The 16,389-nt window shown below is 32.5% G+C and overlaps 7 non-coding genes across 7 annotated transcripts; all 7 read left to right on the forward strand.

Annotated features, from left to right (window-relative positions):
* The first annotated feature begins 2,789 nt into the window (after nucleotides 1–2,789).
* Nucleotides 2,790–2,861, forward strand: TRNAW-CCA (transfer RNA tryptophan (anticodon CCA)). Its single transcript has one exon. It is a non-coding gene; the product is annotated as a tRNA-Trp (tRNA).
* Nucleotides 2,862–4,277: 1,416 nt separating this feature from the next.
* On the forward strand, nucleotides 4,278–4,349 carry TRNAW-CCA (transfer RNA tryptophan (anticodon CCA)). The gene has a single exon. It is a non-coding gene; the product is annotated as a tRNA-Trp (tRNA).
* Nucleotides 4,350–8,261: 3,912 nt separating this feature from the next.
* TRNAW-CCA (transfer RNA tryptophan (anticodon CCA)) lies at nucleotides 8,262–8,333 on the forward strand. Its single transcript has one exon. It is a non-coding gene; the product is annotated as a tRNA-Trp (tRNA).
* A 1,409-nt stretch (nucleotides 8,334–9,742) lies between these two features.
* On the forward strand, nucleotides 9,743–9,814 carry TRNAW-CCA (transfer RNA tryptophan (anticodon CCA)). The gene has a single exon. It is a non-coding gene; the product is annotated as a tRNA-Trp (tRNA).
* A 1,847-nt stretch (nucleotides 9,815–11,661) lies between these two features.
* Nucleotides 11,662–11,733, forward strand: TRNAW-CCA (transfer RNA tryptophan (anticodon CCA)). The gene has a single exon. It is a non-coding gene; the product is annotated as a tRNA-Trp (tRNA).
* Nucleotides 11,734–14,638: 2,905 nt separating this feature from the next.
* TRNAW-CCA (transfer RNA tryptophan (anticodon CCA)) lies at nucleotides 14,639–14,710 on the forward strand. Its single transcript has one exon. It is a non-coding gene; the product is annotated as a tRNA-Trp (tRNA).
* A 1,408-nt stretch (nucleotides 14,711–16,118) lies between these two features.
* Nucleotides 16,119–16,190, forward strand: TRNAW-CCA (transfer RNA tryptophan (anticodon CCA)). The gene has a single exon. It is a non-coding gene; the product is annotated as a tRNA-Trp (tRNA).
* The last annotated feature ends 199 nt before the right edge of the window (nucleotides 16,191–16,389 follow it).

The following is a 16,389-nucleotide window of genomic DNA, read 5'->3' on the forward strand; positions in this document are numbered from 1 at the left end:
GTTCATACCATTGTCATCTTTGAATTTGTAAGAAAATCAGGCTTATTACTGGAATCTAAACTTTAAACTGGAAATCCCTGAATCGGAACGTGAAGATCCTAATTCATCCTTGTTATTACTTTTCTAAACTGTGATTTAAAGTAGCAAATTTCAAGATGGTGTCTGTATATTTCCTCATGCACTTTACAAGTGAATTATGGGAGCAAGCAAGTTTTACAGCTGTCCTCATACACTGACGGTAGTGCGCCTTACTCCTGGTCAGAATGATGCATGTTTAAATTATGTCATGTTCAAGTATCTCTTTCATCTTTTTAAAAGTTGATCGATGTTTGGGTTAAGATTGAAAACAGAAACTGCGTATTCTAACTGACAATAGATTATCATGATCTTGTTGCCACCTGTCAGGAAAGTGTTTGAAAAATTGCTTTTTTAATTCTACTGAATAAAATCTTTTTGTTGCTACCAGGCTGCAGTGTTTAAGAAACTTCATTTTTTAGTTCTACAGATTATAATCATTTCAAGAGGACTTTGATAAGAATTGTTATTGGGAATTGAGTTCCAAACATTAATAAATGTAATTAATGCCATAAGCACCTATTAATTTATTTTTACCATTGCCATCTTTGAATTTGTAAGAAAAGAGGGTTTATTACCAGATTCTTAATTTTTGACTGGAAATCACTGAATCTGATTGTGAAGATCTTAATTCAACTGTAGTGCTTCTGAATCCATATCAGAAAGTTGTGTATTCAAATCTCGTCATGGTCAAGCAGCTCTTTCATATTTTTATAGCTTGATCGATGTTTGGGTTAAGATTGAAAACAGAAACTGGGTAATCCAACTGAAAATAGATTAACACAACGTTGTTGACACAGGTCAGAACAGTTTTTAAAAAAGTGTTTTTTTAATTCTATAGATTAAAATCTTATCAACAATACTTTGATGAGAAATATTATTGGGAATTGAGTTAAAAACATTAATAAATGTAATAAATGCCAGGAACACCTATCGCTTTGTTCATACCATTGTCATCTTTGAATTTGTAAGAAAATCAGGCTTATTACTGGAATCTAAACTTTAAACTGGAAATCCCTGAATCGGAACGTGAAGATCCTAATTCATCCTTGTTATTACTTTTCTAAACTGTGATTTAAAGTAGCAAATTTCAAGATGGTGTCTGTATATTTCCTCATGCACTTTACAAGTGAATTATGGGAGCAAGCAAGTTTTACAGCTGTCCTCATACACTGACGGTAGTGCGCCTTACTCCTGGTCAGAATGATGCATGTTTAAATTATGTCATGTTCAAGTATCTCTTTCATCTTTTTAAAAGTTGATCGATGTTTGGGTTAAGATTGAAAACAGAAACTGCGTATTCTAACTGACAATAGATTATCATGATCTTGTTGCCACCTGTCAGGAAAGTGTTTGAAAAATTGCTTTTTTAATTCTCCTGAATAAAATCTTTTTGTTGCTACCAGGCTGCAGTGTTTAAGAAACTTCATTTTTTAGTTCTACAGATTATAATCATTTCAAGAGGACTTTGATAAGAATTGTTATTGGGAATTGAGTTCCAAACATTAATAAATGTAATTAATGCCATAAGCACCTATTAATTTATTTTTACCATTGCCATCTTTGAATTTGTAAGAAAAGAGGGTTTATTACCAGATTCTTAATTTTTGACTGGAAATCACTGAATCTGATTGTGAAGATCTTAATTCAACTGTAGTGCTTCTGAATCCATATCAGAAAGTTGTGTATTCAAATCACGTCATGGTCAAGCAGCTCTTTCATATTTTTATAGCTTGATCGATGTTTGGGTTAAGATTGAAAACAGAAACTGGGTAATCCAACTGAAAATAGATTAACACAACGTTGTTGACACAGGTCAGAACAGTTTTTAAAAAAGTGTTTTTTTAATTCTATAGATTAAAATCTTATCAACAATACTTTGATGAGAAATATTATTGGGAATTGAGTTAAAAACATTAATAAATGTAATAAATGCCAGGAACACCTATCGCTTTGTTCATACCATTGTCATCTTTGAATTTGTAAGAAAATCAGGCTTATTACAAGAATCTAAACTTTAAACTGGAAATCCCTGAATCGGAACGTGAAGATCCTAATTCATCCTTGTTATTACTTTTCTAAACTGTGATTCAAAGTAGCAAATTTCAAGATGGTGTCTGTATATTTCCTCATGCACTTTACAAGTGAATTATTGGAGCAAGCAAGTTTTACAGCTGTCCTCATACACTGACGGTAGTGCGCCTTACTCCTGGTCAGAATGATGCATGTTTAAATTATGTCATGTTCAAGTATCTCTTTCATCTTTTTAAAAGTTGATCGATGTTTGGGTTAAGATTGAAAACAGAAACTGCGTATTCTAACTGACAATAGATTATCATGATCTTGTTGCCACCTGTCAGGAAAGTGTTTGAAAAATTGCTTTTTTAATTCTACTGAATAAAATCTTTTCAACAATCCTTTTATGAGATATATCATTGGGAACTGAGTTCAAAACAGGAAATTTGTGGCAAGTCAGAAACACCTATTAATTTGTTCATACCATTGTCATCTTTGAATTTGTAAGAAAAAAGGGTTTATTACTATATTCTAAATTTTTAATTGGAAATCCCTGAATCTGAAAGTGAAGACCTTAATTCATCCTTGTTTATATCTTTTCCAAACTGTGATTATAAGTAGCAAATTTCAAGATGGTGTCCATATATTTTATCATGCACTTTTCATGTGAAGTATGGGAGCAACAACACATTTCAACTGACCTCGTGGCGTAACGGTAGCGCGTCTGACTCCAGATCAGAAGGTTGCGTGTTCAAATCACGTCGAGGTCAATCAGCTCTTTATGTCTTTTCATATCTTGATTGATGTTTGGGTTATTATTGAAAACAGCAACTGCGTAGTCCAACTTGACAAAAGTTAACTCGACTTTGTTGCTACCAGGCTGCAGTGTTTAAGAAACTGCATTTTTTAGTTCTACAGATTATAATCGTTTCAAGAGGACTTTGATAAGAATTCTTATTGGGAATTGAGTTCCAAACATTAATAAATGTAATTAATGCCATAAGCACCTATTAATTTATTTTTACCATTGCCATCTTTGAATTTGTAAGAAAAGAGGGTTTATTACCAGATTCTTAATTTTTGACTGGAAATCACTGAATCTGATTGTGAAGATCTTAATTCAACTGTAGTGCTTCTGAATCCATATCAGAAAGTTGTGTATTCAAATCACGTCATGGTCAAGCAGCTCTTTCATATTTTTATAGCTTGATCGATGTTTGGGTTAAGATTGAAAACAGAAACTGGGTAATCCAACTGAAAATATATTAACACAATGTTGTTGACACAGGTCAGAACAGTTTTTTAAAAAGTGTTTTTTTAATTCTATAGGTTATAATCTTATCAACAATACTTTGATGAGAAATATTATTGGGAATTGAGTTAAAAACATTAATAACTGTAATAAATGCCAGAAACACCTATCGCTTTGTTCATACCATTGTCATCTTTGAATTTGTAAGAAAATCAGGCTTATTACAAGAATCTAAACTTTAAACTGGAAATCCCTGAATCGGAACGTGAAGATCCTAATTCATCCTTGTTATTACTTTTCTAAACTGTGATTTAAAGTAGCAAATTTCAAGATGGTGTCTGTATATTTCCTCATGCACTTTACAAGTGAATTATGGGAGCAAGCAAGTTTTACAGCTGTCCTCATACACTGACGGTAGTGCGCCTTACTCCTGGTCAGAATGATGCATGTTTAAATTATGTCATGTTCAAGTATCTCTTTCATCTTTTTAAAAGTTGATCGATGTTTGGGTTAAGATTGAAAACAGAAACTGCGTATTCTAACTGACAATAGATTATCATGATCTTGTTGCCACCTGTCAGGAAAGTGTTTGAAAAATTGCTTTTTTAATTCTACTGAATGAAATCTTTTCAACAATCTTTGATGAGATATATCATTGGGAACTGAGTTCAAAATAGAAAATTTGTGGCAAGTCAGAAGCACCTATTAATTTGTTCATACCATTGTCATCTTTGAATTTGTAAGAAAAAAGGGTTTATTACTATATTCTAAATTTTTAATTGGAAATCCCTGAATCTGAAAGTGAAGACCTTATTTCATCCTTGTTTATATCTTTTCCAAACTGTGATTATAAGTAGCAAATTTCAAGATGGTGTCCATATATTTTATCATGCACTTTTCATGTGAAGTATGGGTGCAACAACACTTTTCAAATGACTTCGTGGCGCAACGGTAACGCGTCTGACTCCAGATCAGAAGGTTGTGTGTTCAAATCACGTCGAGGTCAATCAGCTCTTTATGTCTTTTCATATCTTGATTGATGTTTGGGTTATTATTGAAAACAGCAACTGCGTAGTCCAACTTGACAAAAGTTAACTCGACTTTGTTGCTACCAGGCTGCAGTGTTTAAGAAACTGCGTTTTTTAGTTCTACAGATTATAATCGTTTCAAGAGGACTTTGATAAGAATTGTTATTGGGAATTGAGTTCCAAACATTAATAAATGTAATTAATTACCTATTAATTTATTTTTACCATTGCCATCTTTGAATTTTTAAGAAAAGAGGGTTTATTACCAGATTCTTAATTTTTGACTGGAAATCACTGAATCTGATTGTGAAGATCTTAATTCAACTGTAGTGCTTCTGAATCCATATCAGAAAGTTGTGTATTCAAATCTCGTCATGGTCAAGCAGCTCTTTCATATTTTTATAGCTTGATCGATGTTTGGGTTAAGATTGAAAACAGAAACTGGGTAATCCAACTGAAAATAGATTAACACAACGTTGTTGACACAGGTCAGAACAGTTTTTAAAAAAGTGTTTTTTTAATTCTATAGATTAAAATCTTATCAACAATACTTTGATGAGAAATATTATTGGGAATTGAGTTAAAAACATTAATAAATGTAATAAATGCCAGGAACACCTATCGCTTTGTTCATACCATTGTCATCTTTGAATTTGTAAGAAAATCAGGCTTATTACTGGAATCTAAACTTTAAACTGGAAATCCCTGAATCGGAACGTGAAGATCCTAATTCATCCTTGTTATTACTTTTCTAAACTGTGATTTAAAGTAGCAAATTTCAAGATGGTGTCTGTATATTTCCTCATGCACTTTACAAGTGAATTATGGGAGCAAGCAAGTTTTACAGCTGTCCTCATACACTGACGGTAGTGCGCCTTACTCCTGGTCAGAATGATGCATGTTTAAATTATGTCATGTTCAAGTATCTCTTTCATCTTTTTAAAAGTTGATCGATGTTTGGGTTAAGATTGAAAACAGAAACTGCGTATTCTAACTGACAATAGATTATCATGATCTTGTTGCCACCTGTCAGGAAAGTGTTTGAAAAATTGCTTTTTTAATTCTACTGAATAAAATCTTTTTGTTGCTACCAGGCTGCAGTGTTTAAGAAACTTCATTTTTTAGTTCTACAGATTATAATCGTTTCAAGAGGACTTTGATAAGAATTGTTATTGGGAATTGAGTTCCAAACATTAATAAATGTAATTAATGCCATAAGCACCTATTAATTTATTTTTACCATTGCCATCTTTGAATTTGTAAGAAAAGAGGGTTTATTACCAGATTCTTAATTTTTGACTGGAAATCACTGAATCTGATTGTGAAGATCTTAATTCAACTGTAGTGCTTCTGAATCCATATCAGAAAGTTGTGTATTCAAATCACGTCATGGTCAAGCAGCTCTTTCATATTTTTATAGCTTGATCGATGTTTGGGTTAAGATTGAAAACAGAAACTGGGTAATCCAACTGAAAATAGATTAACACAACGTTGTTGACACAGGTCAGAACAGTTTTTAAAAAAGTGTTTTTTTAATTCTATAGATTAAAATCTTATCAACAATACTTTGATGAGAAATATTATTGGGAATTGAGTTAAAAACATTAATAAATGTAATAAATGCCAGGAACACCTATCGCTTTGTTCATACCATTGTCATCTTTGAATTTGTAAGAAAATCAGGCTTATTACTGGAATCTAAACTTTAAACTGGAAATCCCTGAATCGGAACGTGAAGATCCTAATTCATCCTTGTTATTACTTTTCTAAACTGTGATTTAAAGTAGCAAATTTCAAGATGGTGTCTGTATATTTCCTCATGCACTTTACAAGTGAATTATGGGAGCAAGCAAGTTTTACAGCTGTCCTCATACACTGACGGTAGTGCGCCTTACTCCTGGTCAGAATGATGCATGTTTAAATTATGTCATGTTCAAGTATCTCTTTCATCTTTTTAAAAGTTGATCGATGTTTGGGTTAAGATTGAAAACAGAAACTGCGTATTCTAACTGACAATAGATTATCATGATCTTGTTGCCACCTGTCAGGAAAGTGTTTGAAAAATTGCTTTTTTAATTCTACTGAATAAAATCTTTTCAACAATCCTTTGATGAGATATATCATTGGGAACTGAGTTCAAAACAGGAAATTTGTGGCAAGTCAGAAACACCTATTAATTTGTTCATACCATTGTCATCTTTGAATTTGTAAGAAAAAAGGGTTTATTACTATATTCTAAATTTTTAATTGGAAATCCCTGAATCTTTAAGTGAAGACCTTAATTCATCCTTGTTTATATCGTTTCTAAACTGTGATTATAAGTAGCAAATTTCAAGATGGTGTCCATATATTTTATCATGCACTTTTCATGTGAAGTATGGGAGCAACAACACTTTTCAACTGACCTCGTGGAGCAACGTTAGCGCGTCTGACTCCACATCAGAAGGTTGCGTGTTCAAATCACGTTGAGGTCAATCAGCTCTTTATGTCTTTTCATATCTTGATTGATGTTTGGGTTATTATTGAAAACAGTAACTGCATAGTCCAACTTGACAAAAGTTAACTCGACTTTGTTGCTACCAGGCTGCAGTGTTTAAGAAACTGCATTTTTTAGTTCTACAGATTATAATCATTTCAAGAGGACTTTGATAAGAATTGTTATTGGGAATTGAGTTCCAAACATTAATAAATGTAATTAATGCCATAAGCACCTATTAATTTATTTTTACCATTGCCATCTTTGAATTTGTAAGAAAAGAGGGTTTATTACCAGATTCTTAATTTTTGACTGGAAATCACTGAATCTGATTGTGAAGATCTTAATTCAACTGTAGTGCTTCTGATTCCATATCAGAAAGTTGTGTATTCAAATCACGTGATGGTCAAACAGCTCTTTCATATTTTTATAGCTTGATCGATGTTTGGGTTAAGATTGAAAACAGAAACTGGGTAATCCAACTGAAAATATATTAACACAATGTTGTTGACACAGGTCAGAACAGTTTTTAAAAAAGTGTTTTTTTAATTCTATAGATTAAAATCTTATCAACAATACTTTGATGAGAAATATTATTGGGAATTGAGTTAAAAACATTAATAAATGTAATAAATGCCAGAAACACCTATCGCTTTGTTCATACCATTGTCATCTTTGAATTTGTAAGAAAATCAGGCTTATTACTAGAATCTAAACTTTAAACTGGAAATCCCTGAATCGGAACGTGAAGATCCTAATTCATCCTTGTTATTACTTTTCTAAACTGTGATTTAAAGTAGCAAATTTCAAGATGGTGTCTGTATATTTCCTCATGCACTTTACAAGTGAATTATGGGAGCAAGCAAGTTTTACAGCTGTCCTCATACACTGACGGTAGTGCGCCTTACTCCTGGTCAGAATGATGCATGTTTAAATTATGTCACGTTCAAGTATCTCTTTCATCTTTTTAAAAGTTGATCGATGTTTGGGTTAAGATTGAAAACAGAAACTTCGTATTCTAACTGACAAAAGATTATCATGATCTTGTTGCCACCTGTCAGGAAAGTCTTTGAAAAATTGCTTTTTTAATTCTACTGAATAAAATCTTTTCAACAATCTTTGATGAGATATATCATTGGGAACTGAGTTCAAAACAGAAAATTTGTGGCAAGTCAGAAATACCTATTAATTTGTTCATACCATTGTCATCTTTGAATTTGTAAGAAAAAAGGGTTTATTACTATATTCTAAATTTTTAATTGGAAATCCCTGAATCTGAAAGTGAAGACCTTAATTCATCCTTGTTTATATCTTTTCCAAACTGTGATTATAAGTAGCAAATTTCAAGATGGTGTCCATATATTTTATCATGCACTTTTCATGTGAAGTATGGGAGCAACAACACTTTTCAAATGACCTCGTGGCGCAACGGTAGCGCGTCTGACTCCAGATCAGAAGGTTGTGTGTTCAAATCACGTCGAGGTCAATCAGCTCTTTATGTCTTTTCATATCTTGATTGATGTTTGGGTTATTATTGAAAACAGCAACTGCGTAGTCCAACTTGACAAAAGTTAACTCGACTTTGTTGCTACCAGGCTGCAGTGTTTAAGAAACTGCGTTTTTTAGTTCTACAGATTATAATCGTTTCAAGAGGACTTTGATAAGAATTGTTATTGGGAATTGAGTTCCAAACATTAATAAATGTAATTAATTACCTATTAATTTATTTTTACCATTGCCATCTTTGAATTTGTAAGAAAAGAGGGTTTATTACCAGATTCTTAATTTTTGACTGGAAATCACTGAATCTGATTGTGAAGATCTTAATTCAACTGTAGTGCTTCTGAATCCATATCAGAAAGTTGTGTATTCAAATCTCATCATGGTCAAGCAGCTCTTTCATATTTTTATAGCTTGATCGATGTTTGGGTTAAGATTGAAAACAGAAACTGGGTAATCCAACTGAAAATAGATTAACACAACGTTGTTGACATAGGTCAGAACAGTTTTTAAAAAAGTGTTTTTTTAATTCTATAGATTAAAATCTTATCAACAATACTTTGATGAGAAATATTATTGGGAATTGAGTTAAAAACATTAATAAATGTAATAAATGCCAGGAACACCTATCGCTTTGTTCATACCATTGTCATCTTTGAATTTGTAAGAAAATCAGGCTTATTACTAGAATCTAAACTTTAAACTGGAAATCCCTGAATCGGAACGTGAAGATCCTAATTCATCCTTGTTATTACTTTTCTAAACTGTGATTTAAAGTAGCAAATTTCAAGATGGTGTCTGTATATTTCCTCATGCACTTTACAAGTGAATTATGGGAGCAAGCAAGTTTTACAGCTGTCCTCATACACTGACGGTAGTGCGCCTTACTCCTGGTCAGAATGATGCATGTTTAAATTATGTCATGTTCAAGTATCTCTTTCATCTTTTTAAAAGTTGATCGATGTTTGGGTTAAGATTGAAAACAGAAACTGCGTATTCTAACTGACAATAGATTATCATGATCTTGTTGCCACCTGTCAGGAAAGTGTTTGAAAAATTGCTTTTTTAATTCTACTGAATAAAATCTTTTCAACAATCCTTTTATGAGATATATCATTGGGAACTGAGTTCAAAACAGGAAATTTGTGGCAAGTCAGAAACACCTATTAATTTGTTCATACCATTGTCATCTTTGAATTTGTAAGAAAAAAGGGTTTATTACTATATTCTAAATTTTTAATTGGAAATCCCTGAATCTGAAAGTGAAGACCTTAATTCATCCTTGTTTATATCTTTTCCAAACTGTGATTATAAGTAGCAAATTTCAAGATGGTGTCCATATATTTTATCATGCACTTTTCATGTGAAGTATGGGAGCAACAACACGTTTCAACTGACCTCGTGGCGCAACGGTAGCGCGTCTGACTCCAGATCAGAAGGTTGCGTGTTCAAATCACGTCGAGGTCAATCAGCTCTTTATGTCTTTTCATATCTTGATTGATGTTTGGGTTATTATTGAAAACAGCAACTGCGTAGTCCAACTTGACAAAAGTTAACTCGACTTTGTTGCTACCAGGCTGCAGTGTTTAAGAAACTGCATTTTTTAGTTCTACAGATTATAATCGTTTCAAGAGGACTTTGATAAGAATTGTTATTGGGAATTGAGTTCCAAACATTAATAAATGTAATTAATGCCATAAGCACCTATTAATTTATTTTTACCATTGCCATCTTTGAATTTGTAAGAAAAGAGGGTTTATTACCAGATTCTTAATTTTTGACTGGAAATCACTGAATCTGATTGTGAAGATCTTAATTCAACTGTAGTGCTTCTGAATCCATATCAGAAAGTTGTGTATTCAAATCACGTCATGGTCAAGCAGCTCTTTCATATTTTTATAGCTTGATCGATGTTTGGGTTAAGATTGAAAACAGAAACTGGGTAATCCAACTGAAAATAGATTAACACAACGTTGTTGACACAGGTCAGAACAGTTTTTAAAAAAGTGTTTTTTTAATTCTATAGATTAAAATCTTATCAACAATACTTTGATGAGAAATATTATTGGGAATTGAGTTAAAAACATTAATAAATGTAATAAATGCCAGGAACACCTATCGCTTTGTTCATACCATTGTCATCTTTGAATTTGTAAGAAAATCAGGCTTATTACAAGAATCTAAACTTTAAACTGGAAATCCCTGAATCGGAACGTGAAGATCCTAATTCATCCTTGTTATTACTTTTCTAAACTGTGATTTAAAGTAGCAAATTTCAAGATGGTGTCTGTATATTTCCTCATGCACTTTACAAGTGAATTATGGGAGCAAGCAAGTTTTACAGCTGTCCTCATACACTGACGGTAGTGCGCCTTACTCCTGGTCAGAATGATGCATGTTTAAATGATGTCATGTTCAAGTATCTCTTTCATCTTTTTAAAAGTTGATCGATGTTTGGGTTAAGATTGAAAACAGAAACTGCGTATTCTAACTGACAATAGATTATCATGATCTTGTTGCCACCTGTCAGGAAAGTGTTTGAAAAATTGCTTTTTTAATTCTACTGAATGAAATCTTTTCAACAATTGAGGGTTTATTACCAGATTCTTAATTTTTAATTGGAAATCCCTGAATCTGAAAGTGAAGACCTTAATTCATCCTTGTTTATATCGTTTCCAAACTGTGATTATAAGTAGCAAATTTCAAGATGGTGTCCATATATTTTATCATACACTTTTCATGTGAAGTATGGGAGCAACAACACTTTTCAACTGACCTCGTGGCGCAACGTTGGCGCGTCTGACTCCAGATCAGAATGTTGCGTGTTCAAATTACGTCGAGGTCAATCAGCTCTTTATGTCTTTTCATATCTTGATTGATGTTTGGGTTATTATTGAAAACAGTAACTGCATAGTCCAACTTGACAATAGTTAACTCGACTTTGTTGCTACCAGGCTGCAGTGTTTAAGAAACTGCATTTTTTAGTTCTACAGATTATAATCGTTTCAAGAGGACTTTGATAAGAATTGTTATTGGGAATTGAGTTCCAAACATTAATAAATGTAATTAATGCCATAAGCACCTATTAATTTATTTTTACCATTGCCATCTTTGAATTTGTAAGAAAAGAGGGTTTATTACCAGATTCTTAATTTTTAATTGGAAATCCCTGAATCTGAAAGTGAAGACCTTAATTCATCCTTGTTTATATCGTTTCCAAACTGTGATTATAAGTATCAAATTTCAAGATGGTGTCCATATATTTTATCATACACTTTTCATGTGAAGTATGGGAGCAACAACACTTTTCAACTGACCTCGTGGCGCAATGTTAGCGCGTCTGACTCCAGATCAGAAGGTTGCGTGTTCAAATCATGTCGAGGTCAATCAGCTCCTTATGTCTTTTCATATCTTGATTGATGTTTGGGTTATTATTGAAAACAGTAACTGCATAGTCCAACTTGACAATAGTTAACTCGACTTTGTTGCTACCAGGCTGCAGTGTTTAAGAAACTGCATTTTTTAGTTCTACAGATTATAATCGTTTCAAGAGGACTTTGATAAGAATTGTTATTGGGAATTGAGTTCCAAACATTAATAAATGTAATTAATGCCATAAGCACCTATTAATTTATTTTTACCATTGCCATCTTTGAATTTGTAAGAAAAGAGGGTTTATTACCAGATTCTTAATTTTTGACTGGAAATCACTGAATCTGATTGTGAAGATCTTAATTCAACTGTAGTGCTTCTGAATCCATATCAGAAAGTTGTGTATTCAAATCACATCATGGTCAAGCAGCTCTTTCATATTTTTATAGCTTGATCGATGTTTGGGTTAAGATTGAAAACAGAAACTGGGTAATCCAACTGAAAATTGATTAACACAACGTTGTTGACACAGGTCAGAACAGTTTTAAAAAAAGTGTTTTTTTAATTCTATAGATTAAAATCTTATCAACAATACTTTGATGAGAAATATTATTGGGAATTGAGTTAAAAACATTAATAAATGTAATAAATGCCAGGAACACCTATCGCTTTGTTCATACCATTGTCATCTTTGAATTTGTAAGAAAATCAGGCTTATTACTAGAATCTAAACTTTAAACTAGAAATCCCTGAATCGGAACGTGAAGATCCTAATTCATCCTTGTTATTACTTTTCTAAACTGTGATTTAAAGTAGCAATTTTCAAGATGGTGTCTGTATATTTCCTCATGCACTTTACAAGTGAATTATGGAAGCAAGCAAGTTTTACAGCTGTCCTCATACACTGACGGTAGTGTGCCTTACTCCTGGTCAGAATGATGCATGTTTAAATTATGTCATGTTCAAGTATCTCTTTCATCTTTTTAAAAGTTGATCGATGTTTGGGTTAAGATTGAAAACAGAAACTGCGTATTCTAACTGACAATAGATTATCATGATCTTGTTGCCACCTGTCAGGAAAGTGTTTGAAAAATTGCTTTTTTAATTCTACTGAATAAAATCTTTTCAACAATCCTTTGATGAGATATATCATTGGGAACTGAGTTCAAAACAGGAAATTTGTGGCAAGTCAGAAACACCTATTAATTTGTTCATACCATTGTCATCTTTGAATTTGTAAGAAAAAAGGGTTTATTACTATATTCTAAATTTTTAATTGGAAATCCCTGAATCTTTAAGTGAAGACCTTAATTCATCCTTGTTTATATCGTTTCTAAACTGTGATTATAAGTAGCAAATTTCAAGATGGTGTCCATATATTTTATCATGCACTTTTCATGTGAAGTATGGGAGCAACAACACTTTTCAACTGACCTCGTGGAGCAACGTTAGCGCGTCTGACTCCAGATCAGAAGGTTGCGTGTTCAAATCACGTTGAGGTCAATCAGCTCTTTATGTCTTTTCATATCTTGATTGATGTTTGGGTTATTATTGAAAACAGTAACTGCATAGTCCAACTTGACAAAAGTTAACTCGACTTTGTTGCTACCAGGCTGCAGTGTTTAAGAAACTGCATTTTTTAGTTCTACAGATTATAATCATTTCAAGAGGACTTTGATAAGAATTGTTATTGGGAATTGAGTTCCAAACATTAATAAATGTAATTAATGCCATAAGCACCTATTAATTTATTTTTACCATTGCCATCTTTGAATTTGTAAGAAAAGAGGGTTTATTACCAGATTCTTAATTTTTGACTGGAAATCACTGAATCTGATTGTGAAGATCTTAATTCAACTGTAGTGCTTCTGATTCCATATCAGAAAGTTGTGTATTCAAATCACGTGATGGTCAAACAGCTCTTTCATATTTTTATAGCTTGATCGATGTTTGGGTTAAGATTGAAAACAGAAACTGGGTAATCCAACTGAAAATATATTAACACAATGTTGTTGACACAGGTCAGAACAGTTTTTAAAAAAGTGTTTTTTTAATTCTATAGATTAAAATCTTATCAACAATACTTTGATGAGAAATATTATTGGGAATTGAGTTAAAAACATTAATAAATGTAATAAATGCCAGAAACACCTATCGCTTTGTTCATACCATTGTCATCTTTGAATTTGTAAGAAAATCAGGCTTATTACTAGAATCTAAACTTTAAACTGGAAATCCCTGAATCGGAACGTGAAGATCCTAATTCATCCTTGTTATTACTTTTCTAAACTGTGATTTAAAGTAGCAAATTTCAAGATGGTGTCTGTATATTTCCTCATGCACTTTACAAGTGAATTATGGGAGCAAGCAAGTTTTACAGCTGTCCTCATACACTGACGGTAGTGCGCCTTACTCCTGGTCAGAATGATGCATGTTTAAATTATGTCACGTTCAAGTATCTCTTTCATCTTTTTAAAAGTTGATCGATGTTTGGGTTAAGATTGAAAACAGAAACTTCGTATTCTAACTGACAAAAGATTATCATGATCTTGTTGCCACCTGTCAGGAAAGTCTTTGAAAAATTGCTTTTTTAATTCTACTGAATAAAATCTTTTCAACAATCTTTGATGAGATATATCATTGGGAACTGAGTTCAAAACAGAAAATTTGTGGCAAGTCAGAAACACCTATTAATTTGTTCATACCATTGTCATCTTTGAATTTGTAAGAAAAAAGGGTTTATTACTATATTCTAAATTTTTAATTGGAAATCCCTGAATCTGAAAGTGAAGACCTTAATTCATCCTTGTTTATATCATTTCCAAACTGTGATTATAAGTAGCAAATTTCAAGATGGTGTCCATATATTTTATCATGCACTTTTCATGTGAAGTATGGGAGCAACAACACGTTTCAACTGACCTCGTGGCGCAACGGTAGCACGTCTGACTCCAGATCAGAAGGTTGCGTGTTCAAATCACGTCGAGGTCAATCAGCTCTTTATGTCTTTTCATATCTTGATTGATGTTTGGGTTATTATTGAAAACAGCAACTGCGTAGTCCAACTTGACAAAAGTTAACTCGACTTTGTTGCTACCAGGCTGCAGTGTTTAAGAAACTGCGTTTTTTAGTTCTACAGATTATAATCGTTTCAAGAGGACTTTGATAAGAATTGTTATTGGGAATTGAGTTCCAAACATTAATAAATGTAATTAATTACCTATTAATTTATTTTTACCATTGCCATCTTTGAATTTGTAAGAAAAGAGGGTTTATTACCAGATTCTTAATTTTTGACTGGAAATCACTGAATCTGATTGTGAAGATCTTAATTCAACTGTAGTGCTTCTGAATCCATATCAGAAAGTTGTGTATTCAAATCACGTGATGGTCAAACAGCTCTTTCATATTTTTATAGCTTGATCGATGTTTGGGTTAAGATTGAAAACAGAAACTGGGTAATCCAACTGAAAATATATTAACACAATGTTGTTGACACAGGTCAGAACAGTTTTTAAAAAAGTGTTTTTTTAATTCTATAGATTAAAATCTTATCAACAATACTTTGATGAGAAATATTATTGGGAATTGAGTTAAAAACATTAATAAATGTAATAAATGCCAGAAACACCTATCGCTTTTTTCATACCATTGTCATCTTTGAATTTGTAAGAAAATCAGGCTTATTACTAGAATCTAAACTTTAAACTGGAAATCCTTGAATCGGAACGTGAAGATCCTAATTCATCCTTGTTATTACTTTTCTAAACTGTGATTTAAAGTAGCAAATTTCAAGATGGTGTCTGTATATTTCCTCATGCACTTTACAAGTGAATTATGGGAGCAAGCAAGTTTTACAGCTGTCCTCATACACTGACGGTAGTGCGCCTTACTCCTGGTCAGAATGATGCATGTTTAAATTATGTCACGTTCAAGTATCTCTTTCATCTTTTTAAAAGTTGATCGATGTTTGGGTTAAGATTGAAAACAGAAACTTCGTATTCTAACTGACAATAGATTATCATGATCTTGTTGCCACCTGTCAGGAAAGTGTTTGAAAAATTGCTTTTTTAATTCTACTGAATAAAATCTTTTCAACAATCTTTGATGAGATATATCATTGGGAACTGAGTTCAAAACAGAAAATTTGTGGCAAGTCAGAAACACCTATTAATTTGTTCATACCATTGTCATCTTTGAATTTGTAAGAAAAAAGGGTTTATTACTATATTCTAAATTTTTAATTGGAAATCCCTGAATCTGAAAGTGAAGACCTTAATTCATCCTTGTTTATATCTTTTCCAAACTGTGATTATAAGTAGCAAATTTCAAGATGGTGTCCATATATTTTATCATGGACTTTTCATGTGAAGTATGGGAGCAACAACACGTTTCAACTGACCTCGTGGAGCAACGGTAGAGCGTCTGACTCCAGATCAGAAGGTTGCGTGTTCAAATCACGTCGAGGTCAATCAGCTCTTTATGTCTTTTCATATCTTGATTGATGTTTGGGTTATTATTGAAAACAACAACTGCGTAGTCCAACTTGACAAAAGTTAACTCGACTTTGTTGCTACCAGGCTGCAGTGTTTAAGAAACTGCATTTTTTAGTTCTACAGATTATAATCATTTCAAGAGGACTTTGATAAGAATTGTTATTGGGAATTGAG

The sequence above is a fragment of the Dendrobates tinctorius genome, unplaced genomic scaffold (assembly GCF_039654945.1).
Source record: "Dendrobates tinctorius isolate UK_male_01 unplaced genomic scaffold, ASM3965494v1 ptg000178l, whole genome shotgun sequence".
Lineage (NCBI taxonomy): Eukaryota > Metazoa > Chordata > Amphibia > Anura > Dendrobatidae > Dendrobates > Dendrobates tinctorius.